This window comes from Eurosta solidaginis, chromosome 1 (genome assembly GCF_040869045.1).
Source record: "Eurosta solidaginis isolate ZX-2024a chromosome 1, ASM4086904v1, whole genome shotgun sequence".
In the NCBI taxonomy this organism is placed as follows: Eukaryota; Metazoa; Arthropoda; class Insecta; order Diptera; family Tephritidae; genus Eurosta; species Eurosta solidaginis.
In genome coordinates this window covers 129,261,173-129,284,377 of record NC_090319.1, presented here as the reverse complement: position 1 = coordinate 129,284,377, position 23,205 = coordinate 129,261,173, and positions in this window count along the sequence as shown.

The following is a 23,205-nucleotide window of genomic DNA, read 5'->3' as shown; positions in this document are numbered from 1 at the left end:
TATTCTAGACAAACTAAATGAAAATGGGCGGAGCCACGCCCATTTTGAAAATTTCTTTTATTTTTGTATTTTCTTGCATCATATCATTACTGGAGTTGAATTTTGACTTAATTTACTTATATACAGTAAAGATATTAAATTTTTTGTTAAAATTTGAATTAAAAAAAAATTTTTTTTATAAAGTGGGCGTGTTCTTCATCCAATATTGCGAATTTTTATTTAGCACATATATAGTAATAGTAGTAACGTTCCTGCCAAATTTCATCATGATATCTTCAACGACTGCCAAATTACAGCTTGCAAAACTTTTAAATTACCTTCTTGTAAAAGTGGGCGGTGCCACGCCCATTGTCCAAAATCTTACTAATTTTCTATTCTGCGTCATAACGTCAACCCATTTACCAAGTTTCATCCCTTTATCCGCCTTTGGCAATGAATTATCGCATTTTTTCGGTTTTTCGAAATTTTCGATATCGAAAAAGTGGGCGTGGTTATAGTCCGATATCGTTCATTTTAAATAGCGATCTGAGATGAGTGCCCAGGAATCTACATACCAAATTTCATCAAGATACCTCAAAATTTACTCAAGTTATCGTGTTAACGGACAGACGGACGGACGGACGGACGGACGGACGGACGGACGGACGGACATGGCTCAATCAAATTTTTTTTCGATACTGATGATTTTGATATATGGAAGTATATATCTATCTCGATTCCTTTATACCTGTACAACCAACCGTTATCCAATCAAGGTTAATATACTCTCTGAGCTCTGCTCAACTGAGTATAAAAAGACTGACGCAAAAAAAAAAAAACTACCGAACCGGACATGGCCGGTTACTAACGCTGAAAATCAAAATAAAAAAAAACTGCTGAAAAATTAAAAGAAAACAAAAAGGAAAATAAACGAAGAGGGCCGAATATATAGGGGCGCCGCGGGTGTTGTTGCGACGCCCGGTGCTTTGTCCCACCCTCAAAAACCATGGCCACCGACGCACCTATATTTCGGTGGCCCCTTACCTGATTTACCTAGTGCCTTCTAAATCAGAAAGACTGTCAGCATTCCCATTTTAGAATACACAGTTTATTGACAATTCATTTCTATTAACGTATGTATGCAACTAAAAAAATAAGATAGTGCAGGTTTCTTAACCAGGGCTACAGCATAGGCTCCAAAGCCAAAACAAGGCTGCTTATAGCATCGTCCCAAGACAAATTCAGAACGAGGAAAAAAAAATGTTCAACTATGAATAGCTATTTACACTATGAAAATGTATGTAAGTGTGTGTAGTGTATAAAGTGAGAGAAAAACAAGTAAGGAAGGTTAAGTTCGGGTTTAACCGAACATTACATATTCAGTTGAGAGCTATGGTGACACCATAAGGGAAAATAACCATGTAGGAAAATGAACCGAGGGAAACCCTGGAATGTGTTTGTATGACATGCGTATCAAATGAAAGGCATTAAAGAGTATTTTATGAGGGAGTGGGCCATAGTTCTATAGGTGGACGCCATTTAGGGATATAGCCATAAAGGTGTATCAGGGTTGACTCTAGAATGCGTTTGTACGATATGGGTATCAAATGAAAGGTGTTAATGAGTATTTTAAAAGGGAGTAATCCTTAGTTCCATAGGTGGACGCCGTTTCGAGATATCGCCATAAAGGTGGACCAGGGGTAACCCTAGAATTTGTTTGTACAATATGGGCATCAAACGAATGGCGTTAATGAGTATTTTAAAAGGGAGTGGGCCTTAGTTCTATAGGTGGATTCCGTTTCGAAATATCGCCATAAAAGTGGACCAGGGGTGACTCTAGAATGTGTTTCTACGATATGGGTATCAAATTAAAGGTATTAATGAGGGTTTTAAAAGGGAGTGGTGGTTGTTGTATAGGTGGTCGCCTTTTCGAGATATCGCCATAAAGGTGGACCAGGGGTGACACTAGAATGCGTTTGTACGATATGGGTAACAAATGAAAGGTGTTAATGAGTATTTTAAGAGGGAGTAATCCTTAGTTCCATAGGTGGACGCCGCTTCGAGATATCTCCATAAAGGTGGACCAGGGGTGACCCTAGAATATGTTTGTACAATATGGGCATCAAACGAAAGGTGCTAATGAGTATTTTAAAAGGGAGTAATCCTTAGTTCCATAGGTGGACGCCGTTTCGAGATATCGCCATAAAGGTGGAGCAGGGGTGACCCTAGAATTTGTTTGTACAATATGGCTATCAAAAGAAAGGTGTTAATGAGTTTTTTAAAAGGGAGTAATCCTTAGTTCCATAGGTGGACGCCGTTTCGAGATATCACCATAAAGGTGGGTCAGGGGTGACTCTAGAATTCGTTTGTGAAATATGGGTATCAAACGAAAGGAGTTAAAGAGTATTTTAAAAGGGAGTGGGCCTTAGTTCTATAGGTGGACGCCGTTTCGAGATATCGCCATAAAGGTGGAGCAGGGGTGACCCTAGAATTTGTTTGTACAATATGGGTATCAAAAGGAAGGTGTTAATGAGTTTTTTAAAAGGGAGTAATTCTTAGTTCCATAGGTGGACGCCGTTTCGAGATATCGCCATAAAGGTGGGTCAGGGGTGACTCTAGAATTCGTTTGTGCAATATGGGTATCAAACGAAAGGAGTTAAAGAGTATTTTAAAAGGGAGTGGGCCTTAGTTCTATATGTGGACGCCTTTTCGAGGTATTGCAATAAAGGTGGACCAGGGGTGACTCTAGACTTTGTTTGTGCGATATGGGTATCAAATGAAAGGTGTTAATGAGTATTTTAAAAGGGCGTGGGCCTTAGTTCTATATATATATATATATATATATATATTTACGAGATATCGCCGTAAAGGTGGACCAGGGGTGACTCTAGAATGAGTTTGTACGATATGGGTATCAAATTAAAGGCATTAATGAGAGTTTTAAAAGGGAGTGGTGGTAGTTGTATATGTGAAGGCGTTTTCCAGATATCGAACAAAATGTGGACCAGGGTGACCCAGAACATTATCTGTTGAATACCGTTAATTTTTAAGGGTTTTTTTTATTTCGCCCTGCAGAACTTTTTCATTTTCTTCTACTTAATATGGTAGGTGTCACAACCATTTTATAAAGTTTTTTCTAAAGTTATATTTCGCGTCAATAAAACAATCCAATTACCTTACAATGTTTCATCCCTTTTTTCGTATTTGGTATAGAATTATGGCATTTTTTTCATTTTTCGTAATTTTCGATATCGAAAAAGTGGGCGTGGTCATAGTTGGATTTCGTTCATTTTTCATACCAAGAAAAAGTGAGTTCAAGTAAGCACGTTAACTAAGTTCATTAAAGATATGTCGATTTTTGCTCAAGTTATCGTGTTAACGGCCATGCGGAAGGACAGACGGACGACTGTGTATAAAAACTGGGCGTGGCATCAACCGATTCCGCCCATTTTCACAGAAAACAGTTATCGTCATAAAGTCTATGCCCCTACTAAATTTCAAAAGGATTGGTTAATTTTTGTTCGACTTATGGCGTTAAAAGTGTCCTAAACAAATTAAATGAAAAAGGGCGGAGCCGCGCCTATTTTGAAATTTTCTTTTATTTTTGTATTTTTTTGCACCACATCATTACTGGAGTTGAATGTTGACATAATTTACTTATATACTGTAAAGATATTAAATTTTTTGTTAAAATTTTACTTCAAAAAAAATTTTTTTTTTTAAAGTGGGCGCGGTCCTTCTCCGATTTTGCTAATTTTTAGTAAGCGTACATATAGTAATAGGAGTAACGTTCCTGCCAAATTTCATCATGATATCTTCAACGACTGCCAAATTACAGCTTGCACAAATTTTAAATTACCTTCTTTTAAAAGTGGGCGGTGCCACGCCCATAGTCCATAATTTTACTAATTTTCTATTCTGCGTCATAAGTTCAACTTATCTACCAAGTTTCATCGCTTTATCTGTCTTTTGTGATGAATTATCGCACTTTTTCGGTTTTTCGAAATTTTCGATATCGAAAAAGTGGGCGTGGTTATAATCCGATATCGTTCATTTTAAATAGCGATCTGAGATGAGTGCGCAGGAACCTGCATACCAAATTTCATCAAGATACCTCAAAATTTACTCAAGTTATCGTGTTAACGGACGGACGGACGGACGGACATGGCTCAATCAAATTTTTTTTTCCATCCTGATTATTTTGATATATGGAAGTCTATATCTATCTCGATTCCTTTATATATGTACAACCAACCGTTATCCAATCAAACTTAATATACTCTGTGAGCTCTGCTCAACTCAGTATAAAAATGATCCAACAGTTCACACTTTATTGGGCCGAAATCGAAAACGAAATCTAATGTGAATACTTAAGGCTGGCTAACCTTGTTCTGTTGGGGGTTCTTTTCTTTTCTCTTACTTTTGCTCGTAATATTTCAAATTATACATATATTTATGTCTCCTTCTTTTTTTTTTTTTTTGATAATCGTTATACACGCTTTGTGTGAGAAAAAATATGTAATTAAATGTACTTATGTATAGTAAATATACTACATACAAAGTAAGAATTTGGTTGAATACTTTTTTGTTTCATTCACAAAACATATTTTAGGGCCTTAAAGTTTGGACACAAATTCCGATAATTGGGGCTCTCTTACAAAATTATTATGTTGTTGTAGTAGAACTTATTTTTTGAGTGTAACAAAATATCAATTTGGTATAATGGCATAGTATAATGATAATAATAGGTAATATGTACTAAGAAAATTTGTTACAAAAGCAATAAAGATGAAATTGTGATAGCACTATGTATTACATGCACGTATATTATTTTCTTCTTGTTGTTCGAAAGATATTCAAGCAATAGTGATTCATATGTATATATATATATATATTGTATTTGTATGATATAAGAAAAAAAAGTTTAAATCTTTTAGCCAATTCTTGCATAATCGACCAATGGCTGCTGTCGCAAATTTTTTATTTTTTTTTTAATTTATGGTTGAGCTCCAAAATGGAACGCTAAAACTTTTCAAATGATAAAGACGCTTTTTATGAATAAAAACTTATAGAGCTAACTTTAATCATTTTAAAGCAATAAAATATTATTAAAATGATAAAAAAATGTATGCCCCTTGTTGTAAAGCTAACTATTTCAAGTATTCAATACTACAATTTGACAAAAAAAATCGACCCTTGTTAAATAGTTTAACCGGACTGTATAAAACTCTCTGAGTATTACTTAGAAGCTTCTTGGACTAATTATATCTAAGTTTATACATTGCGAGTACTTACATAGCCGCCAGAGTACGTAGCATGGGCCTCTGCCGGCGTGGTTACTGGTGATGTTGTTGTTGCTGGTGAAGTTGTCGCTATTGTTGGTTATGGCGGGCGGTCTTGGGCGCGCTGTGTTGGTACTGTTGGTGGTTGTTGCGCTCTGGTCCGAGGTGATCGAGTGAAGCTGGTGGCAATAAACTTCGGGTTGACTTTTACGATCTGGATGACTTGGTGCTAATTTTGGCGTTCGTTGTATTACGGTGCAGCGTACTGCTGGCCCTGGAGGCGGAGGTGGTGTCGGACGCTTTTCCAAAGGTGGTAGTGTACTTCGTAAACGTAGAGAAAGGGGTTTATCTTCGGATAACAAGGGTTCTCATCACCAATTAGTTTAGTGCCGTCCGAATCCGAATCGGAATCACTAGAACTTTCCTCACTAGTTGTGACTGTGAAACGCCGACCTACTTTAACTGGATATTCTATACGTGGAGCTTGTGTCACCACAACACAACCGTTGTAAGGTTTATTGCCACCCAAAATCGACGAGTAGAAACTAGGTTTGTCGGAATGGACTGTGTCGGTACTTTGCGCTATCGACTCTTCCTAGTTTCTGTGCATTCACCTGTTTGTTCTTTTAGTAGTTGGGTTAAGGAATCGCCCTGCGATTCCTCGTTGCAGTCTTTTGGCCCTTCAACAATACTCGCCTGAATATGTGCACAGCACGACGAGGGTGTTCTGCGATTAGTTGAATATAGTTGGGGATGCGCAGTTGATGTAAGCAATAATGTTAATGAAGCAGGAGCTGTGCTTGACGCCTTTGCTGTTGAAGTTGCGTCAATAGATGTTATACGATCCTTTTGTATAAACGCAAGGCCGTCAAAAATTTGGCTGAAGCAAATCACAAATCTTCTCGTTTGTATAACAGCCTTAAATGAATAATTTTACAATAAACCTTTTGGTTTATAAAATTTTCCGGTTAACTGCGCAAAAGAAAAGCCAACTCTTGCTCTTTCCCGGCCGGAAAAACCTGCTATTTTTTTGCTTTTCTTTTTATAAATTTTCCCACGTCTTCTTCGTTTAACTTGCGGCCGGAAACTCGTGGCTTTTTTTCGCTAGTGATCGCAGATCTTTTCTTTCCTGTTTTCGAAACCTTTGCATCGCAACTTTTTGGTCCCATCACTAGTCACTAGGTTTGTTCGCACGAAAACGCTTCCAAGTGGACCGTAACCGTAGACCATAACAGCAGACCGTAAAAAACCTGCTTCGCTTTGAAGACCTGGCGATGAAGCGAACAGGAAACCGGATCCTCTGTGGGAAGCCACTGCCAGGGACCTCCGACTACAAGCAACGTGGGGCACGACTCACCCCTGAGATAAGAGTCTCAAAGTCCTACTACGAAGCTTGCCGGGCAACATAGGTCCATCAAAAAAAAAAAAGTTAAGTCAAATTGGGAATTAATTCTGTTTCTTAGTTTAAAAGGGCTTTGCGGCAATTAGACATTTGTTATGGAGAACTCGTCAAAACTCCGAAAGATGATTCCTAGCGGTTATCGCCCCCACAGAAAGGCAAAAAAAAACGTTCTTTCTGGTTCATTGTGGACGAATATCTGAAGCATGGAAGCGACCTATCAATTTCCCGTTTAGGTCCTCGAGATCATACAATGCATTGCCTATTTTTCGGAGCACGCGACACTTAAGGTATTTCGGCAGGAATTTGGCATTAATACCCTGTTTGAAGTTACTTAAGGAACATTTTTTCCGGAAAACTTCCTGACCTTCCTTGTAGTTGACTTGCCTAGAGCGCTTGTTATAGGTGGTTACTCCCCTATTCTTGGCCTGATCTAAATTCTTACGAATATTAGTCAACTTGTCAGTTCTGCTTACTACCGTAACCTGGTCTTCCCGAAGGCTGCCGAGTTTCTCTAAAATTTTGTATTTTGGCCATATAATGCAAAGTATGGAGAGCACTGAATCGCCGTATGGAAATCACTTCTCAAAACAGATAAAATCTCGGGTATATGCTTATCCCAATCAGTATGGTCAGGTTTATCTTTCAGGAAAATCCTAATCTTCGAAACAATTTCCCTATTAACGCGCTCGGATGCGTTTGCTTGGGGAGAATATAACCCCGTCCTCCCGTGCGTCACCCCGTAATTTGCAAAAAATTGGTTCATTTCCTTCGAGATAAACTGCTTACCATTGTCACTGTGAATAAATTCAGGGACCCCTACAGGTGGATAAATTTCGGAAGCGAAGTAATTTATAACGTTAACAGTGGTGGCTCTCTGCATGGGATTTAGCCAAACGTATTTTGAAAAATGGTCTAATACTATAAAAAGAAATTGGTTTCGCCGCTTAGATCTCGAATACGGCCCCAGAAAATCGCAATATAATCGCTGAAATGGCCTTTCGGATTCGAAGGTACTCCCTATAGAGACCACCTATGGTTGGTTAGTAGGTTTTACCGATTTGCAGGTATCACAACGCTGGACGTAGTCCTTGACGTCCTTAGCCTGCTGCGGCCAGAAGTACTTCTGCCTGACGCGTTCTAAGGTTTTCTGCCACCCGCCATAGTAAATATGGTTAGCGTCATGTGCTAGTCTCACTGCTTCCTCAGTCAACCCTTTCGGCAGCCATATTCGCCACAGCGAGTCTTCTTCCCCTTCCACTCCCTTACGAAATTTAACTCGTTTGAAAATTACCCCGTCCATCACTCATAAATCCGGAAGCGATTCCTTGTTTTTGGTGATGGTCCGAATCAAGTCTAAATATTCGTTGCTGCTAAATTCGGGAGAGACTAAATCTATTTCCCCGGGGGTGGTAGTGAAAGTTAACTCATCAGCATCAAACCGCGACAGCGCATCTGGTACTACTTTCAGGGTGCCCTTACGATGTTCCATCTTAAAATCGTATCTTTGCAGTAAGAGCGACCACCTCGCCAACCTCCCGCTCAAGTCCTTTTGTGTCATTAACCACTTGAGACTGGAGTGGTCCGTGATAATCCGAAACGGTAATCCCTCAACATAGGGATTCAAGGGGTTGTGTAGCGCAATATATAACTTCTCCAACCCAATTGTCAACCTCACCTTCGAGCGGCGAATCCCGTTTCACTAACAGACGAGGCTCTGGCGACCCCAAGCTCCTCATGGAACTTGGGGGTGGGGAGGGAGGGATGGCCTGAAGGTTTAATGTGGCCATATAAATCGTTCCCGAGATGGTCGGGCCAGCACCTTAATGGTGCTGTGTGACCGGAGCGTATCGGATCTGTATCCGACAAAGGACCATCACATCGATAACACTCCCCAATGCCTTCGGGGAGTAACTAATCGCTACAACAACAACAACAACAACAACAACAACAACAGGGTCCGAAGCGCTTCACGCTGATTATGGAGGCCAGACATTCCAGCTCGGTTACCGTATAATTGGGTTGAGCATTATTCAGCTTTTTCGACACAAACGCGATCGGATGCTCAGCGCCCTCGTCATCGACCTGGAACAACACTCCGCCAACACCTATTTTGGAAGCGTCGCATTGTATTACGAATTCCTTGGAAAATTCTGGTTGGGCCAAGACCGGAGCGGAACTCAAAGCTACTTTTAATATTTCGAAGGCCTCTATAGCTTCAGAGGTAAGCTTGAACGGGCCTGCTGACTTACGGAGACAGTCGGTCAAGGGACCTGCCAAGTCAGCAAAATTGGTAATAAACGCCCTGTACCAATTCGCCATGCCCACAAACCTACGCACTTGCCGAGGGGATTTAGGGATCGGGAAGTTTTGCATTGCTTCTATTTTTCCCGGATCCACTTTTAAACACCCGCTGCCTATCAAATACCCTAAGTAGCGTATTTCTTTCTGACAAAATTTACTTTTCTTCACGTTTATTGTCAGCCCTGTGTCTCTCAAACATTTGGCCACTTCCGCTAGCAATTTCAGGTGGTCTTCAAAATTAGTACTGCATACCATCAGGTCGTCCAGGTAGACAAAGACGTTCTCTCACAGACGCGAAGGGATTGCCTTGTCCATCAGCCTACTCATAGTCTGCGGTCCATTGCACAGACCAAATGGCATTACCTTGAAGTGGTACAGAGGCCTCCCCGGAACTGCGAATGCTGTTTTTTCCTTGGAGGAATCTGTCAATTTGATCTGGAAGAACGCGTCCTTCAGATCAATGCCACTAATAAAATGCGTATCTTTCAGTCTGCTCAATAAGCCGTTGATATGAGGCAGGGGGTATGAGTCCTTCTTAGTCACCGCGTTGACCTTCCTGGAATTTATGTACTGCCTAACCTTGCATGGTTTCCGAACCAGTACCACAGGACTACACCACGGAGAGTTTGATCCTTCTATAACTCCTAATTCGAGTAACCTGTCTAGTTCGCTAAAATTTTTTGCTTGTTGCCGCCCGCGGTATATACGAACGCATGTAAGGGCTGATAATCGAAGCCGTTATCCTTTAGGAGTTCTTATCCATTTTTCCCTAAGATGGAGACGTTGGCTCCCGAGTCCAACAACCCTACGAGAAAACTATCCTTAATCTTAGCCTTTACGAGGGGCCTTTCATCCTCTGTAAGCGTTAACGTGGTGGCTTGCAGTCTACGCTCCTGTACTCTCCTGTGGTATCTCTTCCTGCACTTCAAAATATTGTCCGATACCGGGTATTGTTCAAAAAGGGTATGTCTTATTTGCTCATACCTATGTTCCCTTTCTTCTAGGTTTGGTGAAAATTGCGTTTGGCAAGCGGCATCCCTATGCTGGCGTTGCAGAATTCTGGTCGGTTCGCCCATCGCGGATGAGGACGTTTGACTCTCGTATTCAGATCTATTGCCCGAATTGTCCGTACGGTCAGGGTAAGATATTATCACGTTTGAGGGTTCTTCTGCCAGGGTACTACTGCACCTCGGAAGCTCAACACCTCCATGCAGAGATTCATCCTCTGGTTCGGTGCAAGGGACGACCCCTCGAGCACCGGGTGGTGTGGGAGCTATGAAGCCGAACGAGGTTCCCCCGCCTTCTCGCTCGGGACTGGTTTCCCTGCCTGCGATGGTCCCTAGGGCATTTAGGAGTAAATACACCCTTATATCCACATCTAAAACAAAAAGGATTCGTAATGGGTTCCTCACAGTATATATAGGAGTGGCCCATTGCCTGGCAATTCCAGCATTGGATTCCCGAATAGTCCGGTCTCCTGTTACTTCGATATTCCAGCGCCTCTATCTGCGGATCCATTTCGCCGTCCTCGCCTTCCATCCTCATGTCTGTGGTTGTCACGCGTGCTTCGTTTACATGCCGTCCTGGGTAAGTGGCTCCCAACAGCTTGCTTTCTTTCAGCACTTGTTCGCCTCTGCATGCTACATCGCGTAGATCATGAAGGGTTCGTACATCGGCATTGAAAAGGATCAGCTTAAGGCTACTGTTGACGTTCCTTTTTATAATGTCAATCAGTAGAACCTCCGACATTGGCTCTCTTAAGCGCGCTTTCAAGGATATTATGTCCGTGTGGAATACGTCATAGCACTCACTTGCTTTTTGCTTCCGCATGGAGATCTCCATCATGATCTCGTGGTCAGTTTTTAGAGTACCGAACTCTCTTTTTAATGAGTAGCACAAAAAGGCATATGTCGCATTTGGATTTTGTTTCGTGAACAGCCAGTACCATTCTTCGGCCCGCCCGGAAAGAAACAGGTGGAAACTAGCGATTATTTGTACGTCCGTGCATTGTGTGCGCTCACACAAGGTGTTCAGCTTAAAAAGGAAATCTGCTACGCTTCCAGTGCCGTCGAACGAGATTTTCCACTCCTGCGGTTTCACAACTATGCTGCTCGGAGCCGGGTGCATTGGTGGTACTACTGTTGGAAGTGGGTTACGGTCCATCTTATTCGCGTTCCGGTTCTGATGAATTGATAGTTGCGCAGATTCGAGAGCGGCGTTGAGCTGGCCATTATTGTTTCTGATTGACCCCATCTCCCTCCGCATTTCCTCCTGCGAAGCCTGAAACAGCTGGTGTAGCACTTCCACCCACGAATCTCCACGAGGAGCTTGGTTCTGGATCCCTGGGGTATTCTTCCGGTCACTTGCAGCTTCTCTTATATTTTCCATTCCTTGGTGTAATGGTAAGGCCCCAGCTCCATCCGGTGCGTAGGCCCACACATTGGTCATTAGCCCCGAGATATCATGCGCGTTTAGTAGGGGCGCGTTCAAATGACTGTTGCTTCCCAGCCTGTCCAATTTTTCGCGATGGTCGTTCAGGTCCGAGCCTGTATGTGTCCCCGCGGGATTTCCGTATTCCCCCCTACTGGGGTGTGTACCACCAAGGGACGCTTGGCCTTGGGAAAGGCCCCCCTATTATTACCGCCCCGGTGCTGGTTTCCCCGGAAACCTCCTGCACTTCCGAACGGAGTATTCCGGCCCGGTTGGCCGTACGACTGCGCGACATTGTCAGAGAAAAAAGTTAGTCAAGTAGTAAATAAAAAACTTTTGCCGCAATGCGAGGGGGTCTTAAAGCCCCCCTCCGAGACTGGTTGGGACAAGACAACACAAATTCGGCATAAGAAAACTATAACAATTTAAACATTACAAAAAAACCCAATTAGCGGACAAAATTATTCCAAGCCGACTAACGGACAACATTCCGGCAACATAAAAACCCCAACTACAAAAAAAAACAAAGTGCGTGCAGCACTGCCTCACGGGGTGAAATAAAAAATCCGGAGACTGACGTGTAGTCCGTGGCTCCGTCAGCCACTGCCCCCGATGACCAGCCCGGACAACCTGATCTGTCCAACCATCCAACCGCAACGTAGGTGGCAGCTTCTGTGGCAGCTCACTCGGACTGGTGGGATGGTCAACTTCACAGGTTGACCCGACTGACCCTCGCGACCAGCGCCTCAGGTGCCACGTTGGGCGCCATCTGTTATGGCGCCCTCAGCAACTGTCAACGTTGATCACTTCGGACAACTTGGTCCGTCCAACCATCCCACCGCAACGCAGGTGGCTGCTCCTGCGACTGCTCACCTCGGACTGGTGGGATGGTCAACTTCACAAGTTGACCCGGAACGATCAGCGCGACAGCGCCTCAGGCACCAAATCCCGATGGGGCGCCATCTGTTATGGATAAGCATTTACGATGGCAGCAGTAAGGAAGGCGGTCGGCATGATGTGGTGGTACACAGTGGATAGTCATTGTCGGCTGGGGCGGGTCCTTGGCAACCTTACTGTTGCTGCGCCATAATCAGAAAAAAAGTCATATCATGCCTATCAAAACTAAAAGCTGTCAAATTCGAAAAAACCGACAGAAGCGCAGAGACCGACTAAAAACGCTTATCAATACAAATTAAAACGACATCCGGTCGAACCGGATGCCACGGATAGACCGTTGACATATTCAAAAATTTAAATTCAAACTCAAAAAAGACTGACGCAAAAAAAAAAAAAACTACCGAACCGGACATGGCCGGTTACTAACGCTGAAAATCAAAATCAAAAAAAAACTGCTGAAAAATTAAAAGAAAAAAAAAATATATATAGGGGGCGCCGCGGGTGTTGTTGCGACGCCCGGTGTTTTGTCCCAACCTAAAAACCATGGCCACCGACGCACCTATATTTCGGTGGCCCCTTATCTGATTTACCTAGTGCCTTCTAAATCAGAAAGACTGTCAGCATTCCCATTTTAGAATACACAGATTATTGACAATTCATTTCTATTAACGTATGTCCGCAACTAAAAAAATAAGATAGTGCAGGTTTCTTAACCAGGGCTACAGCATAGGCTCCAAAGCCAAAACAAGGCTGCTTATAGCATCGTCCCAAGACAAATTCAGAACGAGGAAAAAAAGAATGTTGAACTATGAATAGCTATTTACACTATGAAAATGTATATAAGTGTGTGTAGTGTATAAAGTGAGAGAAAAAAATGATCCAACAGTTCACACTTTATTGGGCCGAAATCGAAAACGAAATCTAATATGAATACTTAAGTCTGGCTAAGCTTGTTCTGTTGGGGGTTCTTTTCTTTTCTCTTTGCTCGTAATATTTCAAATTATACATATATTTATGTCTCCTTTTTTTTTTTTTTTTTTGATAATCGTTATACACGTTTTGTGTATTTGTATGATATAAGAAAAAAAAGTTTAAATCTTTTAGCCAATTCGTGCATAATCGACCAATGGTTGCTGTCGCAAAGTTTTTTTTTTTTTTTTTTTTTTAATTTATGGTAGAGCTCCAAAATGGAACGCTAAAACTTTTCAAATGATAAAGACGCTTTTTATGAATAAAAACTTATAGAGCTAACTTTAATCATTTTAAAGCAATAAAATATTATTAAAATGATAAAAAAAATGTATGCCCCTTGTTGTAAAGCTAACTATTTCAAGTATTCAATACTACAATTTGACAAAAAAATCGACCCTTTTTAAATAGTTTAGCCGGACTGTATAAAACTCTCTGAGTATTACTTAGAAGCTTCTTGGACTAATTATATCTAAGTTTATACATTGCGAGTACTTACATAGCCGCCAGAGTACGTAACATGGGCCTCTGCCGGCGTGGTTACTGGTGATGTTGTTGTTTCTGGTGAAGTTGTCGCTATTGTTGGTTATGGCGCGCGGTCTTGGGAGCGCTGTGTTGGTACTGTTGGTGGTTATTGCGCTCTGGTCCGAGGTGATCGAGTGAAGCTGGTGGCAATAAACTTCGGGTTGACTTTTACGATCTGGATGACTTGGTGCTAATTTTGGCGTTCGTTGTATTACGCTGCAGCGTACTGCTGGCCCTGGAGGCGGAGGTGGTGTCGGACGCTTTTCCAAAGGTGGTAGTGTACTTCGTAAACGTAGAGAAAGGGGTTTATCTTCGGATAACAAGGGTTCTCATCACCAATTAGTTTAGTGCCGTCCGAATCCGAATTGGAATCACTAGAACTTTCCTCACTAGGTGTGACTGTGAAACGCCGACCTGCTTCAACTGGATATTCTATACGTGGATCTTGTGTCAACACAACACAACCGTTGTAAGGTTTATTACCACCCAAAATCGACGAGTAGAAACGAGGTTTGTCGGAACGGACTGGGTCGGTACTTTGCGCTATCGACTCTTCCTAGTTTCTGTGCATTCACCTGTTTGTTCTTTTAGTAGTTGAGTTGAGGAATCGCCCTGCGATTCCTCGTTGCAGTCTTTTGGCCCTTCAACAATACTCGCTTGAATATGTGCACAGCACGACGAGGGTGTTTTGCGATGAGTTGAATATAGTTGGGGATGCGCAGTTGATGTAAGCAATAATGTTAATGAAGCAGGAGCTGTGCTTGACGCCTTTGCTGTTGAAGTTGCGTCAATAGATGTTATGCGATCCTTTTGTATAATCGCAAGGCCGCCAAAAATTTGGCTGAAGCAAATCACAAATCTTCTCGTTTGTATAACAACCTTAAATGAATAATTTTACAATAAACCTTTTGGTATATATAATTTTCCGATTAACTGCCCAAAAGAAAAAACAAATCTTACTTTTTCCCGGCCGGAAAAACGTGCTATCTTTTTGCTTTTCTTTTTATAAATTTTCCCACGTCTTCTTCGTTTTACTTGCGGCCGGAAACTCGTAGCTTTTTTTCGCTAGTGATCGCAGATCTTTTCTTTTCTGCTTTCGATACCTTTGCATCGCAACTTTTTGGTCCCATCACTAGTCACTAGGTGTGTTCGCACGAAAACGCTCCCAAGTGGACCGTAAGCGTAGACCATAAGAGCAGACCGTAACAACTATTTTTAATTTACAGTACGCATTTGATACGCTATTGCAATTACGCAACATTACAAACCGCACTGATTAGCAAAACAGGAAATTTGTCAATAAAGAACATGTGAAAGGAAAAAATTGAAGATAGAGAAAGCTGTTCATGATCCGCAGCTTATATTTGCTGTATTGGCGTTTCCAACAAATGCATAAAACTCTGAAATCCCTTAATACTTAATTCGACTTCTTAATTTTCTCTATTTTAATATTTAGCATCTAAGTGATTTGTTTTGTGTTAATTATTTCTTATATATTATGTGATTATTTAGTACCTATGGACATACACCATCCGCGGTTCTCTGGAATGCTGCAAATAAAGAAAATGAAAATTATTATGATGCAACAAAAATTTGTATGAATGTATATTAATTGAGTCACTTAGTATATATTGTGGCGAATATTACCATCTCTAAGCTGTTACTAAAAATGTACAACAACAAAAACATTAAAGCAAGCTACATAAACACATTAATCACCATTTACCCCCATACGTACAAGGCAACGAAGAGATAACTCACACACAGATCACACACAGTCATCAGTTGAAGTATTACATATACACGCGCATATAGCTATACGAGACGCTATAAACTACAGGTACACACGCGACGCGTATAGCTGGTAACCAAGTAGAAAATTCTAGCCGAAGGAACGTCTAGACATTTGGGCACAGAGTATAAAAGCAGCGAAAGCTGAGTAGTCAGTAAACAGTTTGATTTAAGCACGCTATTGGTTGCGAAGTATAAGTGTTATTTTCAAAGTAACAATAAAGACCATTTTGCATAATTGAATATTGGAGTTATTTATTCAACAATTTAGTGATACGAACGTTAGTAGAAGGTGTAAAATAAGCGGAGTTTCACTAAATTCGTTACAATTGGTGTTAGAAGAGGAATTGTTGAATAAATTCTGAAGATTTCGAATACAACTTGGACATGGCAAAGTTAAGTGAATTAAGGATCCAGCAACTGAAAAAGGAGTTGGAGAACCGTGGATTGAATACAAACGACAATAAGATCGAACTTCAATCACGGCTACGAGAGGTAACAGAGTTGGAAGGAATTAATCTGGACGAATATGTCTTTTATCCTGATGTGGAAGAATCAGCAAATAAAATGGACGAGAAGATAGAGACTCCGAATCCATTGGCAAGTGTTGAAACTAACGCGATACTAGCAGTGTTCAAGCAAATGTCGTAACAAATATCAAACGAAATGTCATCTCAACTGGAAAACCAGAAGAAAGTATAGCATCCCAACTGGAATCACAGGAGGCACGTATTACATCCAAGGTGGAAACACAACTCGAATCCCAGGAGAACCGTATAACATCCAAGATGGAAGCACAATTGGAAGAACAGAAAACACACATGGCGTCACAAATTACAGAACAATTAAAAGAAAAAGAGGCACGCATAATATTACAGCTCGAAGCACAAGAAGATCGTATCTCAACAAAGCTGGAGGCACAGGAAACAAAATTCTCATCAAGCTGGAGGCTTTTAGCGAACGACAAGATAAAGTGGAGGCCGAGATGGATTCTTTGAAAGATCGCATTCAGGAGTTACAATTGAACCGTCCAATCACTTCAACGTCTACTCTGAAGGTAAAATCCCCAACGTTTGATAGTTCTGTCCCTCTTCAGGTATTTAAGCTCCAATTTGAGAAGATGTCCGCAGCGAACAACTGGAATGGCGAAGATAAAGTTGCTACATTGTCCGTGGCTTTAAAAGGACCAGCTGCTGATATCTTACAGACCATTCCAGAGTACGAACGGAAAGTTATGAAGCATTGATGGACAATGTGGGTGGCCGTAAACGCAGAGCTGAAGGAGATGAGCAAATATACAAGTCCACTCAATCGTTAAACTAAAGCGAGTCAGCCGCAAGGGGCGACAACAGGCTCCCTCAATTGAATGCCCCATAATCTCTATCTGGCAAATTGGAAGAAGGTCAAAAAATCTTACTGTTGGCGGACATGTGGATGGAAAGGAGCGTTTACTTACTGTAGATACGGGTGCATCTCATTCCATCATTCGCGCGGATTTAGTCAACAAGAAGATAAGACCATTACAGGGAGCAAGATTGCGTTCAGCCACTGGAGAAGACACCACGGTTCTAGGAGAAGTAGCATGTGATGTCGCAATTGGGAACATTACATTAGTACACAATTTTATAATGGCAGAGGTTGTTGATGAAATCATAATTGGAGTTGGCTTCTTATTCGACCAATGCATCAAGATCGACATGCAAAGCAAGATGGATGTGGCACTTAATTTCGGCTACGAGAGAGGCTACAGCAGTAAACGAGTGCTGGTGGAAGAGGGTCATCAAATACCACCAAAATCCGAAGCAGTCATCTGAGCAAAGGATGATGGAGATTGTGGGACAAACAAATTTTGAGTTGTTGAAGCAGCAAACAAATCAACACTGAATGTACTTGTAGGATAAACCCTGGCTATGACAAAACAAGATGGACTTATTGCGGTAAGAGTTCTCAATGAGTTGAGGCCACCACTCAAACTGACCAAAGGAGCTGTTTTGGGAAGATGCCAAGAGGCTGAAGTAGTTATTAACTGGCGCTGGCTTGAAACTTAGTCCCAAAAAGTGTTCGCTGTTTAAAAAGGAAGTAAATTATTTGGGTCACAAAGTAACGACAGATGGCATCTGCTCTGCGAATGAAAAGATAGAAGCTGTAAAGGATTGGCCAAGACCACAGAACTTGCATGATTTAAAAGTTTCCTTGGGCTGTGCACATATTACCGTCGGTTTATACCTAACTTTGCCAGCGTAGCACAAAGCCTCCACGAGCTTACAAGAAAAAATAAAGCCTATGAATGGAAGAAGGAGCAAGAAGTGACATTCCAAACATTGAAAGACCGTTTGTGCACAGCCCCAAGATTAGCATATCCGATTCCAAGAGCAACGTTTATTCTAGATACAGATGCGAACGGATATGCTATAGGAGGCGCTTTATCATAACTGGTCGATGGACAGGAGAAGGTAGTTGCATATTACAGCCGATCAATTGGAAAACCAGAAAGGAACTATTGCGTTACACGGAGAGAGCTGTTGGCATTAGTATAGTGCATTAAACTTTTTCACAAGTACCTGTTACGCGCAGCAATTCCGCGTCAGGGTAGATCACGCAGCGTTAAAGTGGCTCTTTCATTTCCGTAATCCAGAAGGACAATTGGCACGGTGTACCCATGGAAATTCTGATGCAATGTCACGAAGACCATGTAGTTTGGAATGCAAACACTGTTCAAAGGCCGAGGCTAAAGAAGACATTATAGATATCCGGCTAATGTCTATAACGTGTTCGGGTGAATGGGACATGAAACAACTAAGGAAGTGTCAGCTAGAAAATAAAAATCTGTCACATGTTATGCAAGGCCTCGATCGAAATGGAAGACCAAATAGAGAAGAAATGTCAAAAGTCCCATTGCGATGTCATATTGGGCAGAGTGGAATAGTTTAGAGTTGATATCCGGTTGCTTGCATCGAGTATGGGAGAATGAAGGTGGTCAATGTAAGAGGAAAAAAAGGAAAAGGATTCCTGACGTTCTCAATGAGGTGCATAATGACCAAAACCAGGCCGCACCAACGTTGTGAAACATCAAATTGACACTGGAGATGCGAGGCCGATCCGTCAAGCTCCTCGTTGTGTTCCACTGGCGAAGCGGGAAGTTGTGAGTCAAATCGTACAAGAAATGAGCGACAGCAGCGACATCGAACCATTAGCTAGTCCATGGAGTTCACCGGTGGTACTTGTGAAGAAGAAGGATGGAAAATGAGGTTTTGCGTGGACTACCGGAAGTTGAATGACGTTACGAAAAAGGAGAAAACAGCCTTCAACGTAGGAGATGGTCTTTGGCAATTTACAGTAATGCCCTTTGGACTATGTAATGCACCAGCTACTTTCGAGAGACTCATGGATCCGGTATTGAAAGGACTACATTGGAAAACGTGCTTGGTGTACCTGGACGACATCGTCGTATTAGGCAAGAACTTTGATGAACATCTTAAAAACTTAGATGAAGTTTTCCAGAGAATACCTGGCGCTTGTCTGAAGTTAAGTCCCAAAAAGTGTTCGCTGTTTAAAAAGGAAGTAAATTATTTGGGTCACAAGGTAATGACAGAAGGTATCCGTACAGCGAATGAAAAGATAGAGGCAGTAAAGGATTGGCCAAGACCACATAATCTGCATGAATTGAGAAGTTTCCTTGGGCTGTGCACATATTACCGCCGATTTGTACCAAATTTTGCCAGCGTAGCCCATAGTCTCCACGAGCTAACAAGGAAAAAATAAAGCTTTTGAATGGAAGAAGGAGCAAGAAGTAGCTTTCCAAACATTGAAAGAGCGTTTGTGCACTGCCCCAATGTTGGCATATCCGATTCCAGGAGCAACGTTTATTCTAGATACAGATGCGAGCGGATATGCTATAGGAGGCATTTTATCACAACTGGTCGATGGACAGGAGAAGGTAGTTGCATATTACAGCCGTTCAATTGGAAAACCCGAGAGGAACTATTGCGTTACACGGAGAGAGCTGTTGGCATCGGTAGAGTGCATTAAACATTTCCACAAATACCTCTACGGCCAGCGATTCCGCGTCAGGACAGATCACGCAGCGTTGAAATGGCTTCTGCAGTTCCGTAATTCGGAAGGACAATTGGCACGGTGGATCAAGCGACTACAAAGCTATGACTTTTAGATTGAGCATCGAAAAGGTGGCACCCATGGAAATGTTGATGCAATGTCACGAAGACCATGTAGTTTGGAATGCAAGCACTGTTCAAACGCCGAGGCTAAAGAAGACATTATAGATGTCCGGCTAATGACTATAACATGGGCAGATGAATGGGACAAGGAACAGTTAAGAAAGTGCCAGCTAGAAGATACAGCTCTGTCACGTATTATGCAAGGGCTCGAACGAAACGAAAGACCAAACAGAGAAGAGATGTCAGTAGAGAGTCCCTTTGCGAAGTCATATTGGGCACAGTGGAACAGTTCAGAATTGATATCCGATTGCCTTCATCGAGTATGGGAAAGTGAGGATGGTAAATGCAAGAAGAAGCTGCATAATGGTCTAAGTGGAGGTCATTTTGGAATCACGAAGACGCTCGAGAAAATTAAGCAGAGATTCTATTGGGTTGGTATTCGTGGATTGCCAAGTGCGAGGTATGCAACAGAGCGAAAGGGCCCAAAACACGAAGTCATGGCCAGATGAAGCAGTATATTTCAGGTGCACCATTTAAAAGGATCGCTATGGATGTCGCAGGTCCATTTCCTACTAGCAACCGCGGAAACAAGTACGTACTGGTGGTTATGAATTATTTCAGTAAATGGCCAGAGGTATACCCAATCCCAAATCAAGAAGCGGAAACAGTAGCTGAAGTGTTTTTATACAACTGGGTTGCAAGGTATGGTGTACCAATGCAGTTACATTCTGACCAAGGGAGAAATTTTGAATCAGCTGTGTTCCAAGAAATGTGTAAAACATTGGGCATTCGAAAAACACGGATAACTGCATTGCATCCCCAGTCCGATGTTATGGTGGAACGATTCAATAGAACATTGGAGGAACATTTAAGGAAAGTAGTGGACAAGTTCCATAAAGGGTGGGATACACGCATACTATTATTCTTGATGGCTTACCGATCGGCAGTGCATGAGACAACGGGCCAAACTCCCGCAAAAGCAATTTTTGGCAATGGCCTTCGACTGCCAGCTGATTTGGAGTTTGGGGCAAATGCCGATAAGAAATCCACTACTGTCTTGGAGGAAGAGCTTAGGGAAATACATGATATCGAAAGGCAAAGAACAAAGATTATGAGCGACAGGATGAAAGCCAGATATGATAAAGCATTAATTCGGAAGGTTTTCGGGAAAGAGATTTGGTGCTGCTATACAACCCACAACGGAAAAAAGGTTTGTCACCGAAATTGCAGTTTAATTGGAAACGCCCATTCAAAGTTATAAAAAGAATCAACGATGTAGTTTACCGCATACAAACCATTGGAAAACCACGAAACTAAATGAAAGTGGTTCGTTTGGAAAGGCTGGTAGCGTGTAGACCGGAAATTTTTCTGATCGGGACTACCAGACTTAGGTGGAGGGCAGTGTGACGAATATTACCATCTCTAAGCTGTTACTAAAAATGCACAACAACAAAAACATTAAAGCAAGCTACATAAACACATTAGTCATCATTTGCCCCCATACATACAAGGCAACGAAGAGATAACTCACACGCAGATCACACCCAGTCAACAGTTGAATTAGTACATATACAAGCGCATATGGCTATGCGAGAAGCTATAAACTACAGATACACACGCGACGCGTATAGCTGGTAACCAAGTAGAAAATTCTATCAGAGGAAGCGTCTAGACATTTGGGCACAGAGTATAAAAGCAGCGAAAGCTGAGTAGTCAGTAATCAATTTGATTTAAGCACCCTATTGGTTGCGAAGTATAAGTGTTATTTTCAAAGTAATCTAATAAAGACCATTTTGCATAATTCAATATTGGAGATATTTATTCAAGAATTTAGTAGCGCCAACGTTAGTAGAAGGTGTAAAATAAGCGGAGTTTCACTAAATTCGTTACAATACATATATATATATATATATATATATATATATATATATATATATATATCTAAGATCTTACTAAGCAAATGTACAACACTAAAACATTAAAGCAAGCTACATAAACACATAAATCATCATTTACCACATACAAGGCACATACATCATACAAGGCAACGAAGAGATAACTAACACACAGATGTAGTCATCAGTACAAGTAATACTCACATATATACGCGCATATGGCTACGCTAGAAGCTATAAACTACAGATACACACGCGACGCGTATAGCTGGTAACCAAGTAGAAAATTCTAGCAGAGGAAGCGTCTAGACATTTGGGCATAGAGTATAAAAGCAGCGAAAGCTGAGTAGTCAGTAATCAGTTTGAATTAAGCACGCTATCAATTGCGAAGTACATTCAAAATAGTCCGAAGACTTAGAATACAACCTGGATATGGCAAAGTTAAGTGAATTAAGGATACAGCAACTTAAAAAAGAATTGGGAGCCCGTGGGTTGAATACAACCGGCAATAAACTGGAACTTCAGGCACGAATACGAGAGGCAATTGAATCAGAAGGAATTAACGTGGAAAAGTATGTCTTTCATCTTGATGGCGATGAGACAACAAAATTGGAGGAGAGAAATGCAACACCGCAGACAATGGCGAACGCAGACCTCAACATGATATTGGTTGCAATATCGGCACAAATGTCCGAAATGTCATCACAAATATCCACAAACTTGTTATCGCAACTGGAATCGCAGGAGACACGCTTAACATCCAAGATGGAATCAAAGAAGACATGTTTAACATCCAAGGTGGTATCACAGGAGACACGTATATCCGAAATTTCATCACAAATAACATCCAGGTTTGAAACACAGGATGCACGTATATCCAAAATTTCGTCACAAGTAGCATCCAGGATTGAAGCACAGGAGGCACGTATATCCGAAATGTCGGTGCAAATTTCAGCAGAGGTATCATCGCAGATCTCTGCACAACTGGACGCTTGTATGGGGAAAAATAATGCATTTTGAGAGCAAAATCGAGGCTGAGGTACATGCTTTAAAAGGTCGTATACAGGATCTGCAACTAAACCGCCCAGCTGTTTCAGCAAGCAATACGAAGGTAAAACCTTCATCTTTTGACGGCTCTGTTCCTTTCCAGGTATTTAAGCTTCAATTTGAGAAGACGTCAGCAGTGAACAACTGGAATGCGGAGGAACAGTTATGAAGCATTGATGGGCGCTGTCGAGAGACGTTATGGAAGCGAGCATAGAAAACAGATATACCAAATTGAGTTGCAAAACCATTTCCAAAAAGCGAATGAGAAATTGCAGGAATTTGCTTCGGATGTTCATTTGGCAAATGCGGACGCACCCGTGGAATACACTGAAAGGGTAAAGATTCAGAGCTTTACAAATGGCATACGGGACGTCGAAACAAAGCGAGCTGCATACGCAAACCCAAAGCAACATTTTAAGAAACGGTATCGCATGCACTAACTCAGGAAATTGCCTCACTATTGCGTAAACCAGCATGCAAAGCTCATCGTGTGGAAGTAGAAAGACCAGAGT